The sequence below is a fragment of the Silene latifolia genome, chromosome 10 (assembly GCF_048544455.1).
Source record: "Silene latifolia isolate original U9 population chromosome 10, ASM4854445v1, whole genome shotgun sequence".
NCBI classification, from domain to species: domain Eukaryota; kingdom Viridiplantae; phylum Streptophyta; class Magnoliopsida; order Caryophyllales; family Caryophyllaceae; genus Silene; species Silene latifolia.
Window position 1 is genome coordinate 90801969 of NC_133535.1, and position 15978 is coordinate 90817946.

The window sequence follows — 15978 nt, forward strand, 5'->3', positions numbered from 1 at the left end:
TAAGAGAGTTTTTATTTAGAGAGGCGTAACTAGGTAAAATAATATGTACGAATACAATAGGGCACGAATTAGGTATTTATACTAAAGATAAACCGATTTAGGAAACTTGCGCGAAAAGTCGTCAGAACACTGTATACTCGATCGAGTACACCTCCACTCGATCGAGTACTCCCAGACTCGATCGAGTATACTACTCCTTTGCATGATTTCTTCGTGTATTCTTCCCTTTTCTCTTATCCATTCTTCTTAGTTTCCGTGCCATACTTTTAATGCTCCGACTTGCCGACTCCGCGGTGTTCATTATCACCCACTTGTCCGCAAATACATCCATCCTACATTAAAAACACCAAAAGGCGGAAGTATCGACATTATAGCAATAATGGCACATAAGTATCATATAATAGCACAAAACGTTCACAAAAGCAACTAAGGGGAGACATAAATATGTATATAGTTATGACTCATTAAACTCTCCCAAACCATCTCTTTGCTTGTCCCCAAGCAAAGTACTAACATAATACAGAAGGCAATCATACAAATGGTGAATACATAACTCAGAGCTAATGTTGATGCATATACAAATCGCAAGCTATCCATATCTATAACAAAGTAGTGACCAAAATTGTGCCAATAAAACAAGTTCAAAGGCACGGGTAATAGAAAACGCAGCTCAAGTCTCATGTTACCGTACTATAGACAAACGCCAAATACTTTTCGATCTTGTAAGACAAATTAGTTGGATTCTCGCGGATTTCACTCATGCACTCATAAGTATGTAATGGTAAGTTATATGTGAAGATAGAAAAAAATAGAACACTCACTCGACTTATGAAACATGCATACAATCTAATGTGATAGAAATTTCTCCAACTAATACGCATTCACAATATAGACAAAAGTACATGTATCGAGGACAATATGGTGGCAAATGGGTAAATGGTATAGAAATGGTTTGTGTCAAGGACGTATGGATATGTGAAGCTAAGACGGTAGTCGCAGCTACACTTGCTAACCAAAACCAATTCTAAACAAATAGTAAGCATAAATACACCCATCTTAACTTGACAACATATGAGAGCCAAAAGAACTACTCTCCAGAAATGCATTAGACTCTAAATACCATCCTTCTGTTCCCTTAACAAATGACAATGAAGCAACTCTTTTTTCCTTTTCTTCTTCTTTTTCTTTTTTCACTTCTCTTTTTTTAATTTTTTTTTATCTTTTTTTTTTTTTTTTTTTTTTTTATCTTTTGCTTCATATTTTTCTTCCTTTTCCAGCATAAGGGATACAACACAAATGCTAATAAATTCTACTACACCCACAAATGACAATAATACTCCCAACCCAACCATAGTAGCAAAGTAATTGTGATAAACAAGCAACTGCGACTGTCCGATAAGGTAGGCAAATTTTAGGATTGTAGCTATTAGAAGTAGGATGTGAAACGGCTACAAGGGTTCAAATGGGCTAAATAAAAGGTAACGTAAGGCTTATTTGAACGGTAAAAACCGCCTTTCTTCATGTACTTAGTCATATGAACGCGTAAAAATTAAGAAACTAATGTCACACTTATGCAGTTTGATATTACACATTCCACAAGGAGAACCATACTCAAGCCTGAATAACAATGATACCAGTTTATTGAAGCTCTATAGACCTCATAATTTAAGTAGTTTACCAACATAATTTTGTCAAATATAATTAGCATAAGACATGTCATTACGGTCAAGACTTCAATTATGAGCTTTCTTTTCATGAATAAATAGTCAAAACAATGTACATGGACAACTACTTGAGATTCAAATGCAAACCCAATGCAATTTAACATCATTGATATTTAATCACCAAGACTCGACCTAAAACAAAGGAAAAACATGTTTTTGGATTTTGATGTAATATAAAGACTCTCCCCCAAACCTAAATGTCACAGTATCCTCGTTGTGACGCTTACAGCATAACAATCACAACAACAAATCACCAGCAACCTAAAAGACACATCTAACAAAAGGAAGGGAAAATAACTAGAGATAATACAATAAAAGTAGATACAAGGAAAGAGAATGCCAGGTAAAATCTTAGGAGTTCCCCCAAACCAGCTGCAAAAATAGAGGAAAATGACCAACCGCGCAAATCCATCATCACTAGCTACGTTTCAGACCCAAAAAGCAAGGATACTCGATCGAATAAGGCTGGACTCGGTCGAGTATCTAATAGACAGACCAGTTTTCTGCACTTTAAACCAAGTGCTCACCCATGACACGGTAAAAAAAAAAACTCAAAGCTCGCATTAGTAAATCGAAAAGCTGCCCATGTGCTACACAAAGACATAAGTACCACCAAAGGATAACACAAGCAAGTAAAATTAACCATAAATAATGCTCGGGCTCGTCAAACTCAAAGTCTAAGATAAAAGGCAAACATGACTGTTTACTACCTTTTACCTTTGCATTTATGGGAAAAGAATATACGGCTTCACCTATAATGGGAGGAGTCACATCTCCATTTACCTCGGTGACGGGACCGTCTTTAAATATCTCAGCCTTTAGAGCATCAAGCTCAGCTTCCAAATCTTCACTCACCTCAAGGTTATGTACCGTCTCAGGATGAGGCTTATCTCCATAGATCAACTTCTCTATCTCATCTACTTCCTTGCTCCATGATGTTGACGCAACAACAGGGGCGTCAGGCTAATTATTCCTGTCCAAACACTAAGCAAGGGAATCATCAATAATATGATCAACAATATTAATCATATGACACGTAGCTTCTAAATTGGGATGCTTTAATGCTTTATCAAGAATAAAAGTAATTTTATCATCCCTAATTCGTAGTGTAAGACTACCATCCCTAACAGCTATGACCGCCCCCGCTGTTTGTAGGAATGGTCTACCTAGAATAATAGGGACTTGAGAGTCCTCAGCCATATCCATAACAAAAAAGTCAACTAGAATAAAATATTTCCCTACTCTAACTGGAACATCCTCCAAAACACCTAGAGGGCGTTTAAGAGATCTGTCAGCCATCTGCAAGGTTATGTTAATAACACGTAGTTCACCCATATTTAACTTTTTCCAAATTGAATATGGCATAACACTAACACTAGCCCCCAAATCGCAAAGGGCTTTATCTATAGCAATACTACCAATATGACAAGGAATAGAGAAACTCCCTAGATCCTTAAGTTTAGGAGGTAAATTGGCTTGCAATGCGGCGTTTCACTCTGCAGTGAACGCGACCGTCTCCACTTCGTTAAAAAGGCCTCTTCTTTGTCAATATTTCCTTTAGAAACTTTGCGTATGCCGGCACTTGAGTGACCAATTCAGTAAATGGCACCCTAACTTGAAGATTCTTCACTACCTCCATGAACCTTCCAAACTGTTGATCAAGTTTGGATTTCTGTAACCGGTGTGGAAAAGGTAGTGCAATGGCAATGGGCTCGGCTTCTTTTGCATTAGTAGTAGTTTTAGAAACACCGTCGTCTTACTCGATCGAGTTCAGGGGTCATTCGATCGAGTACCCTATTTTCTCCAATTGTCGTAGCTGAAAAGCGTGAAATAGCATCATCAGGGGGGATACTCGATCGAGCCTGAGGCTACTTGATCGAGTACACAGCGTTATTCCAGCTTTTTCGTCTTTCTTCTTGCCTCATGTTTTATCTTTGCTCAATTCATTCCCGTCGTCACTCAACTTTAGGTTACCCAATCCCTTAGGATGAATGTCAGGGACCTCCTCTTCATTAATGGGCATCTCCGGACTTTTATAAGTAGTAGCGCTGATAGGCTTATCGCGTACCTAAGCAAAAATAATTTCCCTAGACACAAGTTAATGTAGTAATAGGGGTCGAACACAAAGAAACGGGAATTACGTCGTGAATTGCTATGGGTGGATTTTTATCAAGGTCGATTACGATTTGGTTTTAGTTTGTTTGGTTTGATGATTAATGAAAATTGCAATGTAAATAATATGATAAAAGATAGTCTAAAGGGGTCGGGTCACTCATGCAAAGGTAAACATATGAACATGATAAACTTGGTACTAATAATCTTGTCAATTACTTAGGCTTGAAGATACCCACCTTACGGCATTAGTATCAACCATAGACCGGGTCCTAGAAAAACTCTCGTCCATGACTAGGTCGTCCTACCATACATGCTTAGTCTAATTCAATTTCGTGCCTCTCGACTTTAGAACGAATAAACAAGTTTTAATCTACGACTACGGCCGATAATCAAAGATTAAGCGTAACAAAGCAAGCATGTGATGGAAGCAATTGATCAAAATTATTATAAACTTTATTTAATCATATTATATGTTTGATTTTGCATGGCTCCCCTAGCCTTTAGACTAGAGAATTTAGCTACTCATACTAAGATATAAAATGCAAACTAAATTGTAAAGAATGTTAAACATGGTTATATGAATTATATTAATTGGGTGATATAACATATGAAAAGAACAAAGCTAAAGTAACAATTATAAAAACTATGTGACAACTAAAGTAATGAAGTAAATTGTAAACTTGTAATAAGAAATACCTTAATAAGGAAGACTTGTATGGAAGAACAAATAACTAGAACCAAAAGATTGAATAACAAATGCTTGAGAATCTCTTGAAATACAAAGTGTTGAATGATTAACTAAGGAATGCTTAAACAACTTAAGCTTGAAATGAAAACTAATGAGAGAAAACTTATAATGCTTGAGGCTTAATGTAGTAAACTTGGACGTGAAAATGGGATGCTTAAAACCTAGGAATACCTCTCCTATTTATAGGAGAGGAGGAGAAAAACGTAAGAACCAACGAGCATACAACCCCGATCGGGGTTGGGCGGCCCCGATCGGGGTCATATGATCCTCGGTATTTTGCCTTAACTCTCCTCTTAATTGCTAAGGTATCCAATGTTTGGTGATTAAATGTGCGATTAATCACCCGGTTAATGTTCTAAATTCCTAGCATCCTAAGCTCTATTGGCATCCAATGCTTGCAACCTTGATATGGACCTTCATTTTGGGCTTGACTTTGCATTTGGCTTCATTTGTAATTCCTTACTTCAATCCACTAATCTTCATGCAAAACCCAAGAAATCTTCACACACTTAGTCCAATATTTGGCCTTGTTTAGCTTAGTGAACTTGGTGTATAAAATCATAGGAAAAAGCCTCTAAATGCTTAGATTCCTACAAAACCAAAACAAACACAACAATACACCTAGAACACAAAATTAGCTCAAAAATATACTAATTAAAGTATGATAATCAATAGAAACCGAGCTAAAATGAGGGGTAAAAGTATATATAAAATGAACATATCAAACTCCCCCAAGCTAAACCCTTGCTTGTCCCCAAGCAAGAAACCAAATCCCATCAATGGCTATATCCTAAACAAGCTAAACATAATGATTTAAAAACCCGAAACAACATGGGCAAGGGATAAAGCAAGACATGGATGAGATTTACACGACGGCGTAGCATAGAAAACTTTGAATGAACCTTTAAGCTCTTGCATGATCTTTCGACTTATGGACTCTCACGGGACACTCAAACTCTTTTGTATGTGGAAGGACAATTTTTTTGTGAATGAACACTCAACTATCCTCAACTTATAACAATGTGCCCGCAATCTAATATGGTAAACATGTCAAAACTAGCAAGCAAAGACAATGAAATGTAAGCATGATAAAGAAGCCAAATGGGTAGGAAGAAGGTAAATAAACATGGGTAAGAAGGGGGAACAAAAGAGTTATGGTAATGTGGAGCTAAGTCAAGCTAGCAACTACCAAAATGCAAGGATGCTCAATCCCAATTCTAACCCAATTTTTTTCAATTCAAACCATAAGAAATCTCTCCAAAATATAATGAATAAAGCTTGAGAATTTCTCACATCTTTTCTTCTTCTCTTTTTTTCTTTTCTTTTCTTTTTCAATGCATCCTTCTTTTTTTTCATGCTTTTTCTCATTCATTTGTTTTTTTTTCTTTCTTCACTTTTTTCATTTTCTTTCATTTTCCAATTTTTTCAATTTTTTCTTTTTCTCCTTTTTTCCTCTTTTTTTTTTTTTTTTTTTTTTGAGCATTAAGACCAAGCTCACATGACTTCAAACAACCAAATATATCCCAATGAGCACCCAAATACTATCCAACTAAGCTACTAGCTCAACAAGGGTAGGCAATTTCAATGATGTAGTTAGGGATAAATTTTGTGAAGGGGTCAAAAAGGCTAAATTTATCATGTGAATGGCTCCAAAATGCTAAAACAAATGAATGCATGCTTACCAAGAAATGACATGAAGACCATACTTGTGCGTTTTGATGTAACACACATTATAAGGAGATACCTACACTCACCTAAGTGAGACCAAATAAAGATGAAATGGCCTTAAAGGAGGTTCTACCTTACCATTTTGTAGCTTGCCAAAAGTCAAGATCAAGCCTATTCGGTTCATTCTCCATCTCCCACCTACTATGTCAAGACATCCCCATGTAGCTAATACCCCATCATTAAAGAATAAATCATTAGCAACAAGCTATTATTAGGATAAGCAAAGAGGAAAGTAGGCAACAAGCAAGCACAAAGCAAAAATTTCTCTCAAAAATTTTCAAATTTCCTACACTACATGCAAACTACACTATATGCAAATGCAATCCCCCCCCCCAAGCTAAACATCACATTGTCCTCAATGTGCCAACTATCCAAATCATCCAATCAAACCATAGAAATGGCTCAAAGCACAAAACAAGAAGAACTAGAGGTTATGTTTAATGGGTTGCAAGATCTAAACTAATATGCAAAGCAATTAAAAACTTACTCAACTTGCTAGCCCCCCCCCAAGCTAGCATGAATTCGGGGAACTTCTTCATTGATCAACTAAGAAAAGGGCCAAAAATTGAACCCCTTCCTCCCTTTCTTCTTCTTCTTGCCACTACCACTTGATTCTCCTTGTTGGCCACTTCCACTTGAGTCATCCCCTTGAAGAGGAGTGACATACTCACCAATATCTTGGCCACTACCAAGACCATCACCATAACTACTAATCCCACCATAGCCACCATAGCATGCCTCAACCCCATAATCTGAACCACAAAAATCCGGGCCAGGTTCATATTGAGCAAATGTACCTGCATCATTGTGAGGAGGGGAAGGGGGAATAGGAGATGGAGGAGGAAATCCACCCGGAGGATAAGTATAGAATGAAGGGTGTGGCCCCTCGCCTGGATAACTCCTTGTCTAGCAAAATGATCATAAATAGGATGTAATGCAAGTCGTTGGTCATCACGAATTTGATTAACACCTAAGTTCATTTCTCGCATCATGTTCATCATTTCTATGCTAGATGGTGACTCAATGCTAGAGGTGGAATGACGTGCTTGGGAGGATGAACCTCCCACACGTCTCTCAACGGTGGTAGTTGACTCACCTCTAAGGGCTAAATGGTAGGTCGGTCTAACAAAGGGGTCACTTCCACTACGAGGCCTAGTATGAACCAAAGCCTTTATTTCTTTCTTTTCCTCGGGTAGACGAATGGAGTCTTGTCTACCTATCTTCCAAATCATGTTGGGATGAGCATCTTTAAACCAATTACAAGAAATAAAGTATTCATAATCAAGACCAACTCCCCTAGACCTAGACTCAAGCAATGGTCTCAAACCGGTAGTCTCTTGATTAAACCTACACAAATGGTGAGCAATTTAGTGACCAAACCACCTAAGACAATGCAACTATTCTTGGGATTAGTTTGTTTGGTCAAGTGGACCGCAAAGTGGTAGGGGATATTAATTCCCCACTTCTCATCACCATTAACATTTAAGAAAGCACCCAAGATTTCTAACTCAATCTTCCTCACCGAGTGAGGTTCATTTCTACCAAAAAAGGTCCATCCCATAAACCTTTGCCAAATCCTTATGTCGGGATAATGAATAAATTGATGTGGTGTATGATCAAAACCCGGAAAAGGCAAGTGAGAAATGGCATCCCAAGTTAAAATGGGGTTATAATCATCGGGTGACTCGGTTGGCAACTTGTGAGGCAAATCAAAGATAGCGGCGAAATCCGCTAAGTCCATCTTATGATCTTCATTAAATAAACGAAAGGTAACAAAGAGAATGAAATGTTGTTTAAAGATGCTTGGTTAATGAATTTCGTTGGTTCCATACCTTTGCTTTTCAAAACAACCCAATTGTTGTATTGAGCTAGTGAATTAAAGATCACATTTGGATATTCCGGGTCATGCCATTGTGGGACTTCCTCCATATGAACATCCGCTGCTGCATTTGAAGGCTCCGCCTCACCTCTCCTTCTCTTAGAAGCACCTTGTGAAGGAGCTTTTCTTGGTGCCATATTTCTGAAATTTTAAGACAAAATTCATCTTAAGGCAAACCAAAATCCATCCTAATAGGCATAATAGTATAAATTAGTGAACTAATTCATACTACAAACATGTAATAATCATTCTACAACCAATTTCTAGTACCAAAAAGCACAAAATCGAATTCCCCCAAATTGATTTAGGGTTTGCATAATCCAATTAATTGATTGTAATAGATGAATTTAAAGAGAAAAGAGAAGAGATCTTACCAAGTTGATGTTAATGGTTGAACAAAGCTTACAAATCAATGAAGAAAATGAAGTTTCCTTGTGATTTTAGGTAGAAAAATGAAGAAAAATGAGGGAGAAAGGGATGAGGAGTACCGTCGGGTTTGCTAAGTTGTGATAGAATCTTGCTTTTTTTTTACATACCCGCAAATACCAAAAAGTAGCTACAGTACCACGACCCCGATCGGGGTTAGGCGGCCCCGATCGGGGTTGACCACTTGTCCGCGTTGACTTCCTCGTAGAAGGGGGGTGACTTGTTTTTCCTTTTTTTCGAAAACCACGTCCCCGAACGGGGTTTTTGCATGGGGTTGCGTGTCAAATGCACTCCACTTTCTCCTTTCTTCACTTTCACCTAAAAATCACAAAAGAAAAATCATTAAGTTGAATATTTTATTACTAATCTACGAAAAACAATTAAATTGCAGAAAATCAAAGACAAAAATAAATAAAAGCAATAAAAAGCTTGGGTTGACTCCCAAGAAGCGCTGGTTTAACGTCCCGCACGACGAAAAAGCTTGAGTCGGTTTAAGCTTTCTTTGGTAGAGGTTGAACGGTCATTTCCTCTATCACACCAACGATCACATTCTCATGGTAGAGCTTCAAACGATGACCGTTTGCTTTGAATTTTTCGCCCTTGGTGGTCATCACTTCAACGGAACCGAACTTGTTGACATTTGTGACGGTATATGGACCGGACCACCGTGATCGTAACTTTCCCGGAAATAGCTTGTATCGGGAATTGAATAGCAAGACCTTATCACCAATTTGAAATTCCTTGTTCAAGATCTTTTTATCATGCCATCTCTTTGTTCTCTCCTTGTAGAGACGGGAGCTCTCATAAGCTTGCAAACGGAATTCATCGAGCTCATTGAGTTGCAACAACCGCTTCTCGCCACTCAATTTCGGGTCCATGTTAAGCTCCTTAATTGCCCAAAAAGCCTTTTGTTCCATCTCAACGGGAAGATGGCACGCCTTTCCATAGACCAACCTATATGGTGAGGTACCAATAGGTGTCTTAAACGCGGTGCGGTAGGCCCATAAGGTATCATCGAGCTTCATACTCCAATCCTTTCGTGATTTGGCAACAACTTTCTCAAGTATGGACTTGATCTCGCGGTTGGAAACCTCTACTTGGCCACTAGTTTGTGGATGATAAGCCAAGCCTCTTCTATGGTAGACTCCATATTTTTCCAACAAAGCATCAAGTTGTTTCTCACCGAAATGAGTACCACGATCACTAATGATTGCTCTTGGAACACCGAACCTCGAGAATATGATCTTCTTGAACAATTTAATCACGTTGCGAGCATCATTGGTAGGAGTAGCAATTGCCTCTACCCATTTAGAGACATAATCAACGGCAACCAAAATATACCGATTCCCTTTTGAGGAAGGAAACGGTCCTTGATAATCTATGCCCCAAACATCGAATACCTCTACTTCCAAAATTCCATTGAGAGGCATCTCGTGTCTTCTTGATATGGAACCCGTCCTTTGGCAAGCATCACAAGCCATCACGAAATTTTTGGCATCTTGGAACATGGTTGGCCAATAGAAGTCGGATTGCAACACCTTAGCAACGGTCTTGGATGGTCCATGATGACCACCATAAGGAGAAGAATGGCATCCTTTCAAAGACCCTTTCACATCCCATTGTGGGACACATCTCCGGAATAGCCCATCGGAGCAATGTTTGAACAAATGTGGATCATCCCATAGGAAGAACTTGGCATCATGTAAGAACTTCTTCCTTTGTTGATATGAAAGGTTGGGTGGCAATTCTCTTCCAACTAGGTAGTTGGCTATGTCGGCATACCAAGGAGTATTGGCTTCCAACATCATTAGAACATCGTCGTGAAGGAATCATCAATAGGTAATTCAATACCTCCATCTTTGAACTTCAAACGGGATAAGTGATCGGCAACAACATTTTCGGCCCCCTTCTTGTCTTTAATCTCAAGATCAAATTCTTGCAAAAGCAAGATCCATCTTATCAATCTTGGCTTAGCTTCTTGTTTGGCTAGGAGATGCTTCAATGCGGCATGATCGGTATGAACAATGACTTTGGAACCAATCAAGTAAGAGCGGAATTTGTCTAAGGCATAGACAATGGCAAGTAGCTCTTTCTCCGTCGTGGCATAATTGATTTGAGCCGCATCCAAGGTTTTGCTAGCGTAGTAGATAGCATGGAGAACCTTGTCCTTTCTTTGTCCTAGCACGGCACCTACCGCATAGTCACTTGCATCACACATGAGCTCGAATGGCAAGTTCCAATCTGGTGATTGGATGATAGGTGCGGAAATCAAAGCCTTCTTGATCCTATTAAAAGACTCAAGACAATCATTAGTAAACACAAAGGGAGCATCTTTTAAAAGAAGCTCCGTAAGGGGTTTGGCAATCTTAGAAAAATCTTTGATAAAACGGTAGAAAAACCCGCATGGCCCAAGAAACGCCTTACACTCTTCACATTTACCGGTGGGGGTAGTTGCTCAATAACTTGGACCTTAGCACGGTCCACTTCAATTCCTCTCTCCGAAACAATATGACCAAGCACCACTCCTTCATTCACCATGAAGTGGCACTTTTCCCAATTCAACACCAAATCAACTTCTTCACAACGCTTCAAAACTTTGGACAAGTTAGTCAAATAAGCATCAAAAGAAGAACCATAAACACTAAAGTCATCCATAAACACCTCCATGATAGACTCAATGTAGTCGGAAAAGATGCTTATCATGCAACGTTGGAAGGTGGCGGGGGCATTACAAAGACCAAAAGGCATTCTACGGTAGGCAAATGTACCATAGGGACATGTAAACGTGGTCTTCTCTTGGTCATCCGGGTGAATGGGTATTTGAAAGAACCCGGAATAGCCATCTAGGTAGCAAAAGTATTTGTGACATGCCAACCTTTCCAACATTTGGTCAATACAAGGTAATGGGTAGTGGTCTTTCTTGGTGGCTAGATTTAGCCTCCTATAGTCAATGCACATTCTCCAACCCGTCACAATTCTAGTTGGAATTAACTCATTTTTATCATTTTTGACTACGGTGGTTCCTCCTTTCTTAGGAACCACTTGACCGACTCACCCATTTAGAATCGGAAATCGCATAGATAATTCCCGCATCTAACAATTTAAGCACTTCATTTTTGACCACTTCTTGCATGTTAGGATTTAGTCGTCTTTGACCTTGGACACATGGTTTATGATCTTCCTCAAGATTGATTCGGTGCATGCAAAATTCGGGACTTATGCCTTTTAAATCGTCAAGTTTATAACCAATGGCTTTCTTGTGAGACCTCAATACATGAAGCAATTTAGCCAATTGACTCTCATCTAATTTAGCACTAACGATTCACGGCACATCCCCTCATTATCAAGAAAAGCATACCTCAAATTGGAAGGAAGGGGCTTAAGCTCGGGTTTTTGTACCTCAACATCTTGGGGTGTAGCAACCAAGCCTATATAGTGTGAGCTCTCCTCCAATGATAGCTCCTCTCCATCCAATTCTTGCTCCAAAGCATCAATCTCCTCATTTCCAATCTCATCATCACCTGCAAATGATTCTAAAAGCAAGAGTGCCTCCAAGGGATCTTTAGACAAAGATCGAGGTGTAGAGTCTTCTATAACAATGTCAACAACATCCAAAATGTCAATAGAATAACAAGACTCTTCTATCATAGGACTCTTCATGGCACTATTCAAATTATATGTGACCTTATCGTCACCCACTTCCAATGTAATTTTACCGTTCTTGACATCAATTAACGCACCCGCGGTGTGTAAAAATGGTCTTCCCAAAATGATTGGGATTTGGGCATCTTCGGCCATGTCAAGAACAATAAAATCAACCGTAATGAAAAACTTACCAACCTTAACGGGAACATCCTCCAAAACTCCCAAAGGGCGTTTTATAGAACGGTCCGCCATTTGCAATGTGACACTAGTGCATTTTAAGACTCCCATATTAAGCTTAGCACAAATAGAGTAAGGTATTACACTCACACTAGCACCTAAATCGCATAAAGCTTTATCAATTTGGTAGGTGCCAATTGTGCATGGAATAGAAAAGCTACCGGAATCTTTTAACTTAGGAGGGGATTTGTTTTGCAAAAGAGCACTCACCTCGGCGGTGAGAGCTATTGTTTCAACCTCATCAAAAGTCCTCTTCTTAGTTAAAATGTCTTTCATGAACTAAGTGTAAGATGGAATTTGAGTGATTAATTCGGTAAAAGGAACGGTTACCTGTAAATTCTTCACAACTTCCATGAATTTACCGAATTGAGAATTCTTTTGATGCTTTGCCAATCTATGAGGGAATGGCACTTTGACTTTTCCTAAATCTTTGTCAACATCTTTCTTTGGAGGAGCATCCTCCACTTCCTTGTCTTTCTCAACAACAACAAGTGGGTCATCCACTTTCTTGGGAATTTCTTCATTTGCCTTATCATTTGGAGAAATCTCCAACTCAACAAGTACCTCCTCATCATCTTTGGGCATGGATGGCCCATCATATTTCGTACCACTTCTTAAGGAGATAGCATTAAGGGTAGCATGAGGTTGCTCACCTTGAGGGGGTAGTTGACCCGATTTCCTTGAAGAGCTAGATGAGGCCAATTGAGCCATTTGTTGCTCCAACATTTTGATTGCGGCATTTTGAGCTTGCTCATTCTTTTGGATTTGAGCCAACAATTCCTTTTGCATACGGATTATCAAGCCCTCAAGCTTACCTCCCTCTTGGTTATTTTGTTGGGCATTTTGTTGTGGAGGTTGAGTTTGTTGGAAATTGTTTTGTGGGGGCCTTTGTTGATTTTGATACCCCGGTGGAGAGATATATTTTTGTTGTTGAGGGACATAGGCATTTTGTTGTGGTGGAGGTTGTGGTTGAGGATTTAGCACATTGTTGCTTCTATAGGACATATTCGGGTGAAATCTTGAATTTGGGTTATATTTATTTGAGAATGTACCCGGTGGATAAGCATTTTGTGCATTTTGTCTTCAAGCTAAAAAGGCATTTACCTCTTCAATGGGAGCTTGGCAATGAGCGGCATAGTGACCCGCACCTCCGCAACCTTCACACACAACGATTTGGCTCGTTGAAGACATGGCATTGACTTGTTGAATGGAATCTCTAGCATCCCTCTCCGCCAATTGTTGTTGGAGCAAAGCAATTTGAGCTAGCAAAACAGAGTTGTTAGAGGATTCTTCTTTACCTTTAGATGGCACAACTCGGGAATTGACATATTGGGCATCATGGACTGCCATAGATTCGATCGTGGCATGAGCAAGATCGGTGTCAATTTGATCAAACCGCCCATTGTTGGCGGAATCAAGAATCCTTCGGGACTCGGCACAACATCCATTGTAGAATGTTATTGCAAGAAACCAATCATCTAGCCCATGATGTGGGCATTGTCTTTGAAGCTCTTTGTACCTCTCCCAAGCCTCATATAAGCTCTCAAGAGCTTGTTGACGGAATCCGGTGATTTGGCTCCTCAAAGTTTGAGTTTTCTCCGGTGGAAAAAACTTTTGATAAAAAGCAAGAGCCAATGTCTCCCAATTGGTGATTCCCATGGCGGTGCGGTCAAGGCTATTGATCCAAAGCTTGGCCTTGTCCTTCAAAGAGAAAGGGAAAAGTATTTCCCTTATTTGGGCTTAGGTGACGCCTTGGTTTGACGGATCATGGAGCAATAGTCACAAAAGTTTTGCACATGCAAATTGGGATCCTCCAAAGGACTTCCTCCAAATTGCTTTCTCTCCACAAGGCTAATGAAAGCCGGTTTGATCTCGAAGTCTGGCGCGGTGATTTGAGTGGTTGTGATTCCGGCCGGAAGCATGGCCGCGGTGGGCTTTGAGTGATCGGAACGTCTCACCATCTTTTTGGTAGTAGATGGTGATGGTGGTGGAGATGATGAACAAGAAACCTCCTCCTCTTCAAGGTCTTCTAGATCGTCTAAGTAAGACTTTCTAGCACTTTCAACTTGTACGGGAGAAGTGGCTTCTTTCACTTCCTTCCAAAAACGTCGTCTTCTCCTAAATGTTTTCTCGGGATCGGAATCCGGTGAAAGCAATTCTCCACTACGAGAGGACCTGGGCATAAGACAACAATTTCTAGAGAAGTGATAAGTAACGGTCTTAAGGAACAAGTGTTCCCCAAGACAAAGGAAAACAAGATAAAAATCGACAATTCAAAAAGCAATAAAACCGTTTCCCCGGCAACGGCGCCAAACTTTGATAGGCTTATCGCGTACCTATGCAAAAATAATTTCCCTAGACACAAGTTAATGTAGTAATAGGGGTCGAACACAAGGAAACGGGAATTACGTCGTGAATTGCTATGGGTGGATTTTTATCAAGGTCGATTACGATTTGGTTTTAGTTTGTTTGGTTTGATGATTAATGAAAATTGCAATGTAAATAATATGATAAAAGATAGTCTAAAGGGGTCGGGTCACTCATGCAAAGGTAAACATATGAACATGATAAACTTGGTACTAATAATCTTGTCAATTACTTAGGCTTGAAGATACCCACCTTACGGCATTAGTATCAACCATAGACCGGGTCCTAGAAAAACTCTCGTCCATGACTAGGTCGTCCTACCATACATGCTTAGTCTAATTCAATTCCGTGCCTCTCGACTTTAGAACGAATAAACAAGTTTTAATCTACGACTACGTAGATAATCAAAGATTAAGCGTAACAAAGCAAGCATGTGATGGAAGCAATTGATCAAAATTATTATAAACTTTATTTAATCATATTATATGTTTGATTTTGCATGGCTCCCCTAGCCTTTAGACTAGAGAATTTAGCTACTCATACTAAGATATAAAATGCAAACTAAATTGTAAAGAATGTTAAACATGGTTATATGAATTATATTAATTGGGTGATATAACATATGAAAAGAACAAAGCTAAAGTAACAATTATAAAAACTATGTGACAACTAAAGCAATGATGTAAATTGTAAACTTGTAATAAGAAATACCTTAATAAGGAAGACTTGTATGGAAGAACAAATAACTAGAACCAAAAGATTGAATAACAAATGCTTGAGAATCTCTTGAAATACAAAGTGTTGAATGATTAACTAAGGAATGCTTAAACAACTTAAGCTTGAAATGAAAACTAATGAGAGAAAACTTATAATGCTTGAGGCTTAATGTAGTAAACTTGGACGTGAAAATGGGATGCTTAAAACCTAGGAATACCTCTCCTATTTATAGGAGAGGAGGAGAAAAACGTAAGAACCAACGAGCATACAACCCCGATCGGGGTTGGGCGGCCCCGATCGGGGTCATATGATCCTCGGTATTTTGCCTTAACTCTCCTCTTAATTGCTAAGGTATCCAATGTTTGGTGATTAAATGTGCGATTAATCACCCG

General features: G+C 39.1%; 1 protein-coding gene and 1 non-coding gene across 2 annotated transcripts in view; both read left to right on the top strand.

Annotated features, from left to right (window-relative positions):
* LOC141605736 (jasmonate-induced oxygenase 4-like) overlaps nucleotides 1-15978 on the top strand; it is a 60577-nt gene that overhangs the window by 11422 nt on the left and 33177 nt on the right. The window lies entirely within an intron of this gene.
* On the top strand, nucleotides 13983-14089 carry LOC141610273 (small nucleolar RNA R71). Its single transcript, XR_012528178.1, has one exon. It is a non-coding gene; the product is annotated as a small nucleolar RNA R71 (small nucleolar RNA).